This window comes from Sus scrofa, chromosome 6, assembly GCF_054392235.1.
Source record: "Sus scrofa isolate SSC_HxYL_T2T_F1_AM1 chromosome 6, Sscrofa_HxYL_maternal_Yorkshire_Landrace_v2.0, whole genome shotgun sequence".
NCBI lineage: Eukaryota > Metazoa > Chordata > Mammalia > Artiodactyla > Suidae > Sus > Sus scrofa.
In genome coordinates, this window is record NC_139388.1 from 64085936 (window position 1) to 64102712 (window position 16777).

General features: G+C 42.3%; 2 pseudogenes; both read right to left on the minus strand.

The window, feature by feature from the left end:
- Positions 1-3944: 3944 nt before the first annotated feature.
- LOC146402488 (glutaredoxin-1 pseudogene) lies at positions 3945-4343 on the minus strand (annotated as a pseudogene).
- A 4307-nt stretch (positions 4344-8650) lies between these two features.
- LOC146402489 (vomeronasal type-1 receptor 1-like) lies at positions 8651-9524 on the minus strand (annotated as a pseudogene).
- Between the last annotated feature and the right edge of the window lie 7253 nt (positions 9525-16777).

Here is a 16777-nt window from a genome sequence, read left to right on the forward strand (position 1 = left end):
GCCAGGGGCTCCCCTCACTCTGTTTCCCGCTGGGCATTTTCCTTTGTGCTCTCACTTGTGCAAACCACTCCAAAGTTTGTTCACACCCATCATCAGCCTGTGATCTGGGGGCTGGTCTTTCCCATGAATTTAAGTCCCACAGTACTTGCTATTTGTGGTCTCAGGTCTGTTTAATCTGGAAAACAGCCCCTTGGCTTTTTTTTTTTTTTTTTTTTTTTTTTTTTGCATTTCTAGGGCCGCACCGGCGGCACATGGAGGTTCCCAGGCTAGGGGTCTAATCAGAGCTGTTGCCACCGGTCTACACCAGAGCCACAGCAACTCGGGATCTGAGCCAAGTCTGCAACCTACACCACAGCTCACGGCAACGCCAGATCCTTAACCCACTCAGCAAGGCCAGGGATCGAACCCATATCCTCATGGATCCTAGTTGGATTCGTTAACCACTGCGCCACAATGGGAACTCCTGGAAAACAGCCCCTTGAAGCCAGCGTTTCCCTTCTCACAATCCTCAGGTCTCCTTCGAATCCACGTAGCTCTGCAAGGAGATTGTATTTTGTTCTGAGACATACACGGATCCCTCTCCTTGAGTCTTTGATTGCACCACAAGCCTGTCCCTGTGTTCTGGGAAATGGGTGCAGGAAAGAAGCATTACTGGACATACAGACAGGGATCAGGAAAAATAACCGATTACAAAACATAGAGAGGTGGCACTAGAATTTTTTTTATTTTTATTTTAATTTTTTTTTGTCTTTTTGCCATTTCTAGGGCCACTCCTGCGGCATATGGAGGTTCCCAGGCTAGGGGTCCAATTGGAGCTGTAGCCACCGGCCTACACCAGAGCCACAGCAACGTGGGATCCGAGCCAAGTCTGCAACCTACACCACAGCTCACGGCAACGTCGGATCCTTAACCCACTGAGCAAGGGCAGGGACCGAACCCGCAACCTCATGGTTCCTAGTTGGATTTCTCAACCACTGCGCCACGACGGGAACTCCTAGAATTTTTAAAAATTGATCATTGGAATTATCAATTGATAGATGGAAATTTCAGTTGGTAATTGGATCATGGGTACTAGTTCCCTCAGCTGGGAAAGAGTCCTGATGTCCTTTGTCTGAGGACCACAGAGCAGAGGGCGCCACAATTAATTCCCCCCACTGGGCTCCTTCTGCAGTGCATTCATGCACCGGGGGCAGCAGGCATACCCACATGTCAGACACATGGTTTTTCCCAGTTAAATCAGGGACATAGGACAGCTACTGTTTCTTTAAAGTGTTCAGTTGTTGTCCCTGCCTGTGGAAAGTGTGCATGATAATGATTTTAATGTATTGATTATTCGTTTTTGGAATCTGTCCCCACACGTTTAAAAACTTCGAGAAACTACAGTGAGGTACCACCTCACACCTGTCAGAATGGCCGTCATTAACAAGTTAACAAATGACAAGTGCTGGAGAGGGTGTGGAGAAAAGGGAATCCTTCTACATTGTTGGTGGGAATGTAAACTGGTACAACCACTATGAAAAACAGTATGGAGGTACCTTAGAAATCTAAGTACAGAACTACCATATGACCCAGCAATCCCACTCCTGGACATATATCCAGACAAAATTTTCACTGAAAAAGATACATGCATCTGTATGTTCATTGCAGCACTATTCACAATAGCCAAGACATGGAAACAACCCAAATGTCCAATGACAGACGAATGGATTCAGAAGATGTGGTATATATACACAATAGAATACTACTCGGCCATGAAAAGAATGAAATAATGCCATTTGCAGCAACATGGATGGAACTAGAGACTCTCATACTGAGTGAAGTCAGTCAGAAAGAGAAAGACAAATACCATATGATATCACTTATATGTGGAAATCTAATATACAGCACAAATCAACCTATTTATGGAAAATAAACTCATGGACTTGGAGAACAGACTTGTTGCCAAGGTGGAGGGGGAATGGGATGGACGAGGAGTTTGGGGTAAATAGATGCAAAGAATGGATATGCAATGAGGTCCTATTGTACAGCATAGCACCAGTCTCTTGGGCTAGAACATGATGAAAATAATATAAGAAAGGGAATGTATATATACGTATGACTGCTGCACAGCAGAAACTGGTACATTATAAATCAACTGTAATTCAAAAGTGTAAAAAAAATAAAACCTTTGAGATTCTAAGGACCTACTGTGTTCTATCACTAGTTCCATCACTAGCAGTAGGTAATGAAGATCCAAACAGAGGAGTTCCTGTCGTGGCGCAGCGGAAACGAATCCCACGAGGAACCCTGAGGTTGCGGGTTCGATCCCTGGCCTCGCTCAGTGGGTTAAGGATCCAGCGTTGCCGTGAGCTGTGGTGTAGGTTGCAGACAACGCTCGGATGTGGTGTTGCTGTGGCTCTGGCATAGGCCAGCAGCAACAGGTCCGATCCCAGCCTGGGAATCTCTATATGCCCCGGGTGTGGCACTAGAAAAGATGAAAAAAAAAAAAAAAAAAAGACAAACAGAGATACTGATGTCCTTGGTTCTGATATTTGAAATGCTGGTTAGATGCAAGATATGGTCCATGACATGACTTTTAGCTGAGCTGGTGAGAGGGTCCAGATCCGGGTGTCCAGTGTGGACGCCTCCAGTCCCAGGTGGCCACCCTGTACCTGAAATGGGCTATGGGTGTAAGATACACACTGGGTTTCAAAGTCATGTCAAGTTAGAGGGATCCTAAACCATCTTGTCAAGAACTTTCCAGAACTGATAATAGCTTGAAATGACCATGTCGGGAGATTAAAATAATCGATAGCTTCCTTTCCCTTTCTTACTGCGGCCACGTGCACATCGTACTTCCATCTGTAGGTAAGTTTTATCTCTACTGGACCTCGCTGGCCAGACTCAGCATCTTTTCTACCCACCAGCCTGCGGGAAAACAGCACGCAGAAGCTGCGAAGTTGGGGAAGTCAGTGGAAAAGTTGAAGTCAGCCCAGGGATCCCTGGGCAGAGGACCGGTCCCCAGGCGCACACACTGTGCCTGCCACTGAGCTGGTCTCAGACAACACTCGCTGAATTCATGAATGAATTTATTCTGTATGCCTTGATCTCAAACCTGCCCATTTTAGAAACCTCAGAAGAAGAAATTACATAAATTAGACGCACCTCAAGTCTATCGATTTCTCCAAAGGCCCCCACGTGCCTCCACGGACAGCTCAGCTCTGCCCTGAGACTCCACCTGCCGGGGGTGCTCTCACTGAAGGTGGTCCCTCCTCCGCTCTTATCCACACCCCGCTTCCGCTCCTTAATCTCATCAGAACTTGATTTATTTTTGGATGAAGTGAGATTTTATTGAGGACCTAGGGAGTTTACCACAAACAAAGGAGAACCATCTATCCTGAAAACAGCTTTATTTACTTTTTTTTTTAGGGTGGCACCTGCAGCATACGGAAGTTCCCAGGCTAGGGGTCCCATCAGAGCTGCAGCTGCCAGCCTTCACTACAGCCACAGCAAAGCAGGATCCCCCACCCACTGAGCAAGGCCAGGGATGGAACCTGCATGTTCGCGGATACTAGTCGGATTTGTTTCTGCGGCACCACAGTGGGCACTCCTGGAGTATTGTCATTGTTGATAAGAACTGGAATATGGACACACATTGTATGTAGCAATATTAATCCTCATGAAATAAATGGAGCTAGTTTCCAACACTTTCTGCTCACCTCTGTAGAAGCTCCTCATGTTTACATCATGAAATTAAACTTAGAAGTATTTCCTAGCATCATACTCGCTAGATCTCATCGGTTCTTTTTTGGGGGGGGCAAGTTGATCCACTTTTAATATGGAGTCAGAAGAAAAATCTGGTTTTGCCCCCCAGAACCCACTCCCCCCCAATTATTTGGGTTAACACACTTCAGAATTTTAAGTAAACAGTTGCTGCGGCTGGGCGAAGGTAGCCTGGGTCCATCCACCAGGAAGCGTTGTCATTATCTGCAGTGCCATCCAGCTCTCAAGGGGGCTATCAGCTTGGGTCTGCTCTGCTGTAATTATTTCAGAGCTCCAACTTGCTCCAGGCGAGTCAAGAGCCGCCCTCTCTCGTGCATGCTCACTAGATCAGTGCATCCACCTATACACTCTTTACCGATAAAGACCCGAGATACTGTTCTGGCTCCCGTGAGCTGTTGCAGATAATCTTGAATTTTGCTGGAGTCCCTGGTGGCTGTGATACTGACAAATTCCAGAAGCCCTTCTTTGAAGGGCAATGGGCTGAGGAGCTTCTGGGTCTTTCTGCAGAAGGGGCAGGTGGGTTTGATGAAAACTACCACCTTCCCAGGCTGGACTTTGCTGTTCACAGATGCTTGAGCCATGCTAACAGGTGGCCGCCCCCGTGGAGGAAACCCCAATTGCAGTTCTTCACAAAGGCTTTTCCCGTGATTGGCAGGAATGCTGTACAAAGTGCAGTGACCACACTCCACCTCTGTTCCCCAACATCCACACGATTCCTGTTTTTGGCCACATCCACGGCCTGCGGAAATTCCTGGGACAGGGATCGAACCTGTGCCACCAAGGAGCTCCCCACACTCCCTTACACATGTTCTAGTTATACCTTTCTCTGGAGCGTTCTCTCACCTTCACCTGTACACACCCCCCCTTTTGAAGGCACCCCTCTGTGGTGACTGCCCCCTATTGCACACGCTCATGGGTCTTCAGTCTCTCCCCATCTCTCTCTCTCTCTCTCTCTCACACACACACACACCCTGTCTCAGCCTCTGCCTCACATTTCCCTTAAAGCAGAAATGCCTCGTTGCCATGGCTGTGGTGTAGACTGGAAGCTGCAGCTCCGACGGGACCCCTAGCCTGGGACCCTCTATAGGCCGTGGGTGCGGCCCTAAAAAGCAAAAAAGAAAAAGAAAAGAAAGCATTTAATGTTCTACATCAAATCTCTACCACATGTATGAAGTTGTGGTAAGAGAAAAACAAACAAACAAAAGAAATGCCTTCTCTCCCTAGAACTGCCCCCCCCCCTTTTTCCTTCACATCCTCCTGTCACATCGGACCCAGCACCATTCAAGCCAGTTGCTGCAAGATGCCCTCTACCTCTCAGATGTGACGACTGCCTGAACACATCCGACAAGGGCCCGGCTCGGGGGTCCGCAAACTAAGGCCTCAGGACGTGTGCTCGTCTTTTGAAACTAAGTTTTATTGGTTTTATAAGGATGTGTTTAGACTTTTGCTCCATATGTATAAACCCTTACAAATACAGTATTATGGACCAGGTGCCTTTTTTTTTTTTTTTGTCTTTTTGCAATTTCTAGGGCCGCTCCCGCGGCATATGGAGGTTCCTAGGCCAGGGGTTGAATCGGAGCTGTAGCCACCGGCTTACACCAGAGCCACAGCAACATGGGATCCAAGCCGCGTCTGCGACCCACACCACAGCTCACGACAACGCCGGATCCTTAACCCACTGAGCAAGGCCAGGGATCGAACCCGCAACCTCATGGCTCCTAGTTGGATTTGTTAACCACTGAGCCACAACGGGAACTCTGAGAATTTTAAATGACAGTTTCGCTCTAAGCCGGAACACTGATGTTGCTGTTAAGAAATATACTGTGATATGTTTATGGGGAAATTGTGCTACATTTAATCCATGTGTTCAGAGGGCAATGAACCATAGTGGGAAAGGCTCATGAAACATCTCTGCAGAATCCCTTCTCTGTTGCCTTGAGGGATCCATGTTCCAGGTGATACTTCAAGTCTCGCCACCCCATGTGCACACCTGGACCTCGCTGAGCATCCCAAGGAAGGGCATGATCATGCCAGAGGGTGAACAAAGCAGAGCGGATAAAATGGCACGTGGTAGATGTGGTTGGTCTACACATGAATCCCTTTCCCTGAGGGCACACGGAGCCCCCCCTGCAATGAGACACTCACCAGACTCTAAGGAACTGCCTGGCTGACTGCAGCTGGCTCATGTAGAGACACTGGACAAGCTCATCCAATCCACCCCCATGGCCCTCAGCCCATGTCCCACTGAACTGGAGGCACTAGAGTCCCCACCTCTTGCTTTTTTTTGGTCTTTTTCTCTCTCTCTTTTTTTTATTTAGGGCTGCACCCACAGCACATGGAGGTTCCCAGGTTAGGGGTCGAATCAGAGCTATAGCCACCGGCCTGCACCAGGGCCACAGCAATGCAGGATCTGAGCAGCGTCTGTGACCTACACACAGCTCAGGGCAATGCCGGATCTTTAACCCACTGAATGAGGCCAGGGATCGAACTGCAACCTCATGGTTCCTTGTCAGATTTGTTTCCACTGTGCCACGACGGGAACTCCCACACCTCTGGCTTTAAGGCAGGACAACCGTGGTGCCATTGAGACTTCAGCGCCCCGTGGGACCAGGCTGGGATGAGGGTTCAACTGAAACCACCTCCTTGGTTGATAAGATACTTAGGAATACACGTCACTAAGAGGGTGAAAGCTCTCTACAATAAAAACAACAAGACGTGGATGAAAGAAACTGAAGAAGACATAAGATCTGAAAAGATAGCTCCTATTCGTGGACTGGAAAAATACATATTGTTCAAGTGTCCAAACCACACAAGTCAGCTATGGAGATTCAATGCTATCCTGGTCAAAACTTCAAGGGCGTCTTTCTCAGAAATAAAAAAATCATTCTTAAAATATGCTTGGAACCACAAAAGACTTCACATAGCAAAAGCCATCATGAGAAAGAACAAAACTTCCTGTGTTAATTACTAAAAAGCAATAGTAATTCACTGTGTACCATGTGGTACTGGCATTAAAACAGACACAGGACCAGAGTAAAAGAGCAGAGATCCCAGAAGTAATTTCACAGGTCTACTGTCAAGTAACATTTGCCAAGGGAGCCACAAACACTCATCAAGGAAAGGATAGTCCTTTCAACATATGGTATTGGAAAACTGAATAAGGAAATGGAGAAATATCCTATCTTACACAACTCAAAAAGTAACTCAAAATGGATTAAAGACTTCAGCATGTGACCCGATGACACAAAACCCTTAAGAGAAAATAGGGAAGAAGAGCCTCAACATTGGTCACGGCAGTGAGTTTTTGAATATGACAAAAGTGAAGGCACCATAAGCCAAAAAAAAAAAAAAAATCAACAAGTGGGACTACATCAAACTTAAAAACTTCTGCCCAGCAAGAGAAACAACAAAATGGAAAGATCATCTATGAAATGGGAGAAAACATATGCAAGCCATGTATCAGCAAATGGGTTAATCCCCACACATATAAAGAACTCATGCAAATTAATAACAACCACCTCAAATAATCAGTATAAGAATGGACAGAGGAAATGAGACATTTTTCCAAAGAAAACATCCAAATAGCCAACAGAGTAATGAAAAGAGGCTTAATATCACTAACCAGGAAAGAAACTTATCAAAATCATGAGGAACTATTTCCTCACACCTGTTAGAATGGCAATTATTAAGATGACAAGTAAAAACAGGAGCTCCCATTGTGGCTCAGCAGAAATGAAATGAATCCGACTAGTATCCATGAAGATGTGGGTTTGATCCCTGGCCTCGCTCAGTGGGTTGGGGATCTGGTGTTTCCATGAGCTGTGGTTTAGGTTGGAGACACAGTTTGGATCCCGCGTTGCTGTGGCATAGGCTGGCAGCCGTAGCTCCGATTTGACCCCTAGTCTGGGAACTTTCATATGCCGTGGGTGGGTGCAGCCCTAAAAAAAAAAAAAAAAAAAAAAAAAAAAAAAAAAAAAAAAAAAGAAGAGAAGTAAACACGTGTTAGTGAGAATGTGGAATGTGGAGAAAAAGAAATCCTTGTGCACCGTTGAAGGGGCTCTAAATTGGGAGAGCTACTGTGAGAAACCCTATGGAAGTTCCTCAAAAATTATAAATAAAACCACCATATGATTCAGACATTCCACTTCTGGGTGGTGGATATATATCCAAAGGAAATAAAGACGGAAGCTGCAAGACTTATCTGCACTCCCAAGTTTATGATAGCATTGTTTGCAATAGCCAAGGTATGGAAACAACCTAAATGTCCATCACAAGATGAATGAACAAAGATGTCCCCCTCAACCCAGTCATCAGAAAGATGGGAATTCTGCTATTTGTGTCAAAGTCAGTGACCCTTGAGTGAAATAAGTCAAAGAGTGACAAGTACACTATAGTATTAGTTATCTATGAACTCTTAAAAAGCTAAACTTGTAAAAACAGGGAGTAGAGCAGTGGTTTACAGGGTTTAGGGGTGGGGGACTGGGGATGGGTTATTTAAGGGTATAAGCTGGGAATGAATAGATAATAATTCCTGGAGAGCTTGTGTACAGCACAGTGATTATCCTCAATAACACTCTGTTATGCATTTCAAAGTTGCTAAGAGACTAGATTGCGACCGCTTCAACCACACAAAAGAGAATTATTTGAGTTAGAGCTGTAAACTAACTCTATGTGGTAATCATATTGCAATATCTAAATTTATAAAATCAATGCACTGTACACCTTTCATGTATACAATGTTTCGTGACAATTATATTTCAACTAAACATGAAAAAAAATAAAAGATCGTTGTGTGTTTTACTTAAAAATTGTTATCTTCTCAACAGTCATTTTCATCATCTCGAGAGCAGATACTGGGAGCTCTGGGGACCCTTAGAATCAGTAGTAGTCAGGGGCAAATAGGAAAATATGAAGCCAAAATATGAGAGGTGTGCATCAACCATAGATGATATCCTACTAGAGCAGTGATATTAAAAACCTAAATAGAATTCAGCAATTAGATGACAAAAGTGACCACCAGCATGAGATGCCTCTGGGGGGCACCTGTCATAGTGCTGGGGATGTGTATCCAATGCACATTCTGGTGGTGGCTGTGCAGGAGAAGAACCAGGGAACTACTGGACCAGACCATGAAGCCGATAAACATGGCATCAGAGACGGACCACAAGTAGACAAGTCTGCTTGAAAATCCGAGGATGAGCAGAACCAGGTGCCTTGGATATCAGTATAGCTGTGTGTGTCCTGTGGATGAGTGATCTTCACAGGAACATAATGTTTACCAAGACACTGAACATCCAGCAGATGTGACAGAAGGACCCATGACCTTGAGGGCTCTTCCTCTGAGCATCACCCACCTGACTCTCCGGGGATGAGAGTGAAGAAGTGATAGGTGGAGCACAGGGTAGTGCTGCGAGACACTCTCTGGATGTAATATACACATTTACACCCAAGACTGGACAGGACTTGCCTTAACACAAAAGCTAGCTTTGTGAGGAGAATCCCACTGGCGAGAAGAACCAGGAGATTGTCCATGTCCACGTGGGTGAGAATTGTGTCTGTGGGCCTGGCCTGTGTCCAAGCTCATTTGGAGAGACATTATAGAAGAAGAGGATGACACTGGTGAGAGCCCCAACCCCTGTATGTAACAGAAAGATGGTTTTCAGAGTTTCTTTCCTTGGGGTTTTTAGGGCATCTTTCTGAACAGAAATGGAGAAGACTTTAGGGTGGCATGGAGGATGAGTGGGTTCTGCCAGGGCAGACATGGAGACTCTCTCAGCTATAAGACCTCCTACAAGCATTCTGAGCCTTTTCTTATCCTGAAAGTGGAGACACTGTCATATTCCACAGAAGGGACAACCTGGAGAACATATTACTGACAACAATTTCACATTTTTACCATCATTACTTTGTATTTATTTATTTTTCCTTTTATATTCTGACTCCCCACCATAGTACAAAGTCCATGAACTTAGGGACTGTGCCTGTCTTGGTAAAAAATATGGTTCACACATAAGGAGTAATAAGTAAATATGTAGTTTATAATAAATAAGTGAGAGGAGACAGAGATAAGAATATACTTAACCTCTCCCATCCAAAATGGAGTTTCTGTTGTGGCTCAGCAGTTACAACCCAACTAGCATCCATGAGGATACAGGTTCAATCCATGGCCTCACTCAGTGGGTTAAGGATCTGATGTTTCTGTGTGCTGTGGTGTAGGTCACAGACGTGGCTCCGATCCTGCATGGCTGTGGTTGTGGCACAGGTTGGCAGCTGTAGCTCTTATGCGACCCCTAGCCTGAGAACTTCCATATGCCATGAATGTGGCCCTTAAAATACAGAAAATTGTAAAAGCAGCTATCACTACAATTCACAGTTACAGGATAAACAAGATGTTTAACATGACATTAAAAACACAAAATACATTTAGAATGGATAAACAATGAGCTCCTACTGTATAGCACAGGGAACTACATCCAATCTCTCGGGATAGGTCATGATGGAAGTTAACATAAAAAAGGGAATGTACATACATACAAGTGACTGGTCACTTTGCTGTTCAGGAGAAATTGACACAACATTGTAAGTTAACTATACTTTAATAAAAAGTAAAATAAAAAAGAAAAACAAAATGTGCTGGAGGGGAATAAAAATTGTAGATATTTTAGATTAAGTTTGAACTTAAATGACTACCACTTTGAAACAAGTAAATATAATTACAGATCAACATATACATACCCTATGGTAGCCACAAATCAAAAACCTACAGTAGATGCACAAAAACTGAAAAGGAAGGAACCCAGGCATACAATTAAAGAAAAACATCAACCTACAATAGTAGAAACAAAAATTAGAAATGAACAAAGAAAAGCTACAAAAGCAACTGGAAAACAAATAAAATAGTAAAAGGTATATACCTATCAGTAATTACTTTAAATGTCATTTGACTAAATCTCCAATCAAAAGGCAAAGGGTGTTTTGACATCTTGTAATAACCTATAACGGAAAATAATCTGAAAAGTATATGTATTTATAACTTTGGTGTAACCTGAAACAATCATAACTTTGTAAATAAGCTATACTTTAATTAAAAAAACCCACAGGGTAGTTCCTATTGTGGCTTAGTGGGTTAAAAACCCAATATAGTGTCCATGAGGATGCAGGTTTAATCCCTGGCTTTGGTCAGTGTGTTAAGTATCCAGCATTGCCTCAAGCTGTTGTGGAGGTTGCAGATGCAGCTTGGATCTGGTGTTGCCATGGCTGTGGTATAGGCTGGCAGCTGTACCTCTGATTTGGACCTTATGGAACCTCCATATGCTGACCTCCCAACCCCCAAACCCACATAGAGCCACTGATTGGATTTAAAAAAAAATACCGTTCAATATGTTGTCTATAAGAGATTCATTTCAGAGCCCAAGATTCACAGAAACTGAAAATGAGGGGACAGAAACAGGTGTTTCATGCACACAGAAGGGAAAAGAAAGTTGGATAGCAATACTCATAGCACAAAATAGATTTTAAAACAAGGGCTATAAGAGAAGAAGAGAAGGATATTATAAGGATATTATATAATCATAAAGTGATCAATAAAAGAAGCTAGTACACTCCTTAACATATATGAACCCACTACAAGAGAACTAAATATATAAAGCTAATATTAGTAGACATATATGGAAAAATTGACAACGTTACAACAAAGTAGAGGATTTTAACAACCCACTGACATGAATGGAAAGAACATTCAGAAAGAAAAACCATTAAGGCAACAGTGGTTTTAAGTAACACAATAGACCAACTGGATTTAACAGATGTATATACCACATTCCATTCCAAAAACTGCAGAATATACATTCAAGTGCATATGGAACATTCTCAAGGATAGATCACATGGTAGGCCATAAAACAAGTGTCAACAAATTTAAGAGGTTAGAAATTTTATCAAGTATTTTTTTTTTCTGATGACCACGGTATAAAACTAGAACTCAACCACAGAAAGAAAAATGGGTAAAGAACAAATAAGTGGAGACCAAACAACATGCTCCTAAAAAGCCAATGGGTCAGTGAAGAAATCCGAGTGGAAATTAGAAAATACGTCTAGACAAATGAAAAATGGAAATACAATTCTCCAAAATCGATGGGATACAGCAAAAGCAGTTCTGAGAGAGAAGTTTATGGCAATACAGGCCTAACACAATAAAACAGAAAAATCTCAAACAACCTAACCTTCCATTAAAGGAATTGGAAAAGAACAAAGTACTAAGTCAGCAGAAAGAAGGAAATTATAAAGATCAGAGAGGAAATAAGTAAAATAGAAAAAAAAATCAGTGAAACCAAGACATGGTACATTGAACAGATAAAGTTGATCAACTTTTTTTTTTGCTTTTTTTTGCTCTTTAGAGCTGCACCTGCAGTATATGGAGGTTCCCAGGCTAGGAGTCCAGTTGGAGCTACAGCTGCTGGCCTATGCCATAGCCACAGCAATGCAGGGTACGAGCCGTGTCTGTGACCTACACCACAGCTCATGCCAATGTCGGCTCGGTAACCCACAGAGCAAGGCCAGGGATCAAACCCACAAACTCATGGTTCCTAGTCAGATTTGTTTCTGCTGTGCCATGACAGGAACTCCTACAACTGATCAACTTTTAATCAGGGTCAAGAAGAAGAAAAGAGAGAGGACCCAAATAAAAAAAATAAGAAATGGAAGAGGAGAAATAACAACTGCTACCACAGACACAAAAAAGTTATAATAAAGAATAGTGGGGAGTTCCCATCGTGGCGCAGTGGTTGACGAGTCTGACTAGGAACCATGAGGTTGCGGGTTCGATCCCTGCCCCTGCTCAGTGGGTTAACAATCTGGAGTTGCTGTGAGCTGTGGTGTAGGTTGCAGACGCGGCTCGGATCCCATGTTGCTGTGGCTCTGGCGTAGGCCAGTGGATACAGCTCCGATTGGACCCCTAGCCTGGGAACCTCCAAATGCCGCAGGAGCGGCCCTAGAAATGGCAAAAAAAAAAAAAAAAAAAAAAAAAAGACAAAAAAATAGTTATATGTCAACAAAATAGACAACCTAGAAGAAATGAATTTCTAGAAACACCAATCAGAAAGAGACAATCTGAACCTATTAATCACTAGAAATGAAATTGAATTTGAAATTAAAAAAACACTGCCAAACAAACAAAAGTCCATGATTGGATGGCTTCACAGGGGAATTCTACTAAACATATAAAGAAGAGGTACTACCTGTCTTTCTCAAACTGTATTCCAAACAAATGAAGAGTATGGAACACTCTAAAACTGATTCTACAAGGCAACCATTACCGATACCAAAATCAGACAAACATTACAAACAAACAAAAAATAAAATTAATTACCAATGTCCCTGACAAATAGATGTAAAAATACTTGACATTATATTTGCAATTCCAATTCAACAGTATACAAAAAATCATACACCATGATCAAGTGGGATGTGTTCTAGGGATGCAGAGATGGTTTGATGTCCACAATTGAGTCACTGCGATACATTATATTAACAAAAAGGATGATAAAAACCACACAGTCATCTCAATAATGCACAAAATCATCTGACAAAATTTAATATTCACAGTAAAATGCTCGACATCGGTATAGAGGTATATTTTCACATAATGAAGGGTATTTATGACAAACATACAGTTTAATACATCATGTGAGAAGCTGAATACTTTTCCCATAAAATCAAGAATGAGACAAAAATGCCCATGTGTTCCACTCCTATTTAACAAAATAATTAAAGTCCTAACCATAGCAATCAGACAATAAAAAGAAATAAAAGGCAGCTAAATGGGAGGGGAAGAAGTAAAACTTACTATTTGCAGATGACATGATACTATGCATAGAAGACCCCAACGTATCCACCAAACACCTATTAGAACTAATGAATAAAGGCAGAAGAATTTTCAGGAGTTCCCGTCGTGGCGCAGTGGTTAACGAATCCGACTAGGAACCATGAGGTTGCGGGTTCGATCCCTGGCCTTGCTCAGTGGGTTAACGATCTGGCGTTGCCGTGAGCTGTGGTGTAGGTTGCAGACGCGGCTCGGATCCCATGTTGCTGTGGCTCTGGCATAGACTGGCAGCTACAGCTCCGATTAGACCCCTAGCCTGGGAACCTCCATATGCCGCGGGAGCGGCCCAAGAAATGGCAAAAAGACAAAAAAAAAAAAAAGAATTTTCAGCATGCAGGATTAACATATGGAAATCCGTTGCTTTTTTACATGCTAATAAGGAACTACCAGAAAGAGAAATTAAGCAAACAATGTCACTGCATCATCAACAGTAAAATACCTACAAGTAGACTTAACCAAGGAAGTGAAAGGTCTACACTCTGAGAACTCTAAAACACTGATGGAGGAATTTGAAAGAGATACAAAGGAGTAGAAAGAGATCCCATGCTCTTGAATTGGAGTAATTAATATCATTAAAATACCCATACTATCAAAAGCAATCTACAATTCAAGGCCATTCCTACCAAATTATCCATCATATGTTTCACAGAACTAGAACAAATAATCCTAAAGTTTATAAAGACCCTGAATCCCTAAAGTAATCTTGAGACAAAAGTATAAAACCAGATATATCATGTGCCCCAACTTCAGACTATGCTGGAAAGTTACAACAATCCAAAGATCATGGTACTGGCACAAAAATCAGCAGAACAGAATAGAGGAGTCCAGAAATTAACCCATGCACTTACAGTCAATTAATCTATAACCAAGGAGGGAAGAATATACAATGGAAAAAAGGCAGTCTCTTCAAAATGTGGTGCTGGGAAAACTGGATACCTTCATGTAAAAGAATGAGATTAGAACATTCCTTCATATAGAAAAATAAACTCAGAGTTCCCACTGTGGCACAGTGGATTAAGGACCTGGCATTTTCTCTGCAGTAGCTTGGGTTCAATCCCTGGCCTGGCAAGTGGGCTAAGTATCCAGAGTTGCTGCAGCTGTGCAGTAGGTTGCAGCTGCAGCTCAGACTCGATCCCTGGTCCAGGAATTCCCATAAGCCACAGGTGCAGCCAAAAAAGAAAAAAAAAACCCTCAAAAATGAATTAAAAATCTAAATGTGAGACCAGGAACTTTAACGTTCCTAAAAGAAAAATAGGCAGAACTCTCTGACATAAATTGTAGCAACATATTTTTTTAGATCTAAGGCAAAAGAAAAAATAAATGAATATGACATAAGTAAACTTATAATCTTTTGCACAGCAAAGGACACCACCAAAATGAAAAAACCTAGTAAATGAGAGGAAATATTTGCAAATGTTATGACTGACAATGAGTTTACATTTAAAATATATAAATAGCTCAATATCAACCCCCCCCCAATTCAATTGAAAGTGGGTAGAAGACATGAATAGACATCTTCCCAAAGCTGACGTACAGGTGGCCAACAGGGACAAGAAAAAAATGATCAGTATCATGAGTTACCAGAGAAATGTACATCAATACCACAGCAAGACATTGCCTCACACCTGTCAAAATGGCTATCATAAAAAAGTCTACAAATAATACATGTTGCTGAGGATGTGGAGAAAAGGGAACTTTCATACACCGTGGGTAGGACTGTAAATTGGTACAGTCAGTGTGGAAAACAGTATGGAAGTTCTCAAAAGATTAAAAATAGAACTACTGCATGATATTGCAATTCCACGGCTGGGTATATACACAAAGAAAATGTAGACACTGATTCGAAAATACACAGACACTCTGGTGTTCACGGAAGCATTATTTACAAAAGCAAAGACATGGAAACAATCTAAATGCCAATCAAGAGATGAAGGGATAAAGATGTATTAATATACAATGGAGAATTATTTAGTTATACAAAGAATGAAATTCTGTCATTTGCAAAAACATGGATGGACCTAGAGATTATTATGCTTAGTGAAAGAAGTCAGAAAGAAAAAGACAAAAATTGTTATCACTTTAGAGTGGAATCTCAAAAAATAAAATAAATGAGCATATAGAACAGAACAGAAAGAGAAATAGACTTACAGATAAAGAGAACCAACTGGTGGTTACTAGTGAGAAGAAAGCAGGGACAGATAGGGGAATAGGACTCAGAGATACAAAGTGAAATGCATAAAATAAATCATCGACCAGACTGTATGTACAGCACAGGGAAATACAACCCTTATTTTCTAATAACATTTATTTATGTCTTTCCTTTCTCAGCTGCTCTTGCAGCATATGGAATTCCCCAGGCCAGGGAGTGACTCCAACACCACAGGTGCAGCAATGCCAGATCTTTAACCCACCATGCCAGGCAGGGGATTGAACCCGCACCATCGCAGAGACAATACCAGATCCTTAACCTGTTGCACCACAGTGGGAACTCCTCTGATAACTTTCAATGGAGTATTATCTATAAAAATATCGAGTCACTGTGTTGCACACCTGAAACTAACATAGTAAATCACAACTATACGTAGCTTAATAGACTACATCACACACAGACGCATAAAGTGACACTACACAAAATATGAATCATACAATCAATAGCCCTCTGAATACCCATGTCATTCAAATGTCCCTCAGATATTCTGTCCCATATAGAAAATATCCCTAGTGGCCAAAGAAATCTAATTAGTCATAACTCCTGGATCTTAATTCATTTAGAGGTCAGATTGGGGACAGTTTTTCCAGAGTGGTGTCCAGCTTGCCTCAGTCCACACAAAAAAACAAACCCTCATGTCATCAATGTGTATTGGCTTCATCACAGACCATGGCTTTAACCAGTGAGGCCTCAAGGATGCTACTAAAACACATCCATTATTATAGCCATTGTATAAGCAGATTGGTTCACGGCTTCACTAGATTTAGAGTGCCTATGTTTTGTCTGTTTACTTGGATCTGAATTTTATAAATCAGCATAGGATTAGTGGTCCGAGCTCAGAACCAACCATAGCACAGAGGGGGCACACATGAAAAGAAAGAGTGAGCGGAGCCCCAATGAGTGAAAAGGAAGGTTCTGTGGTGTTTCA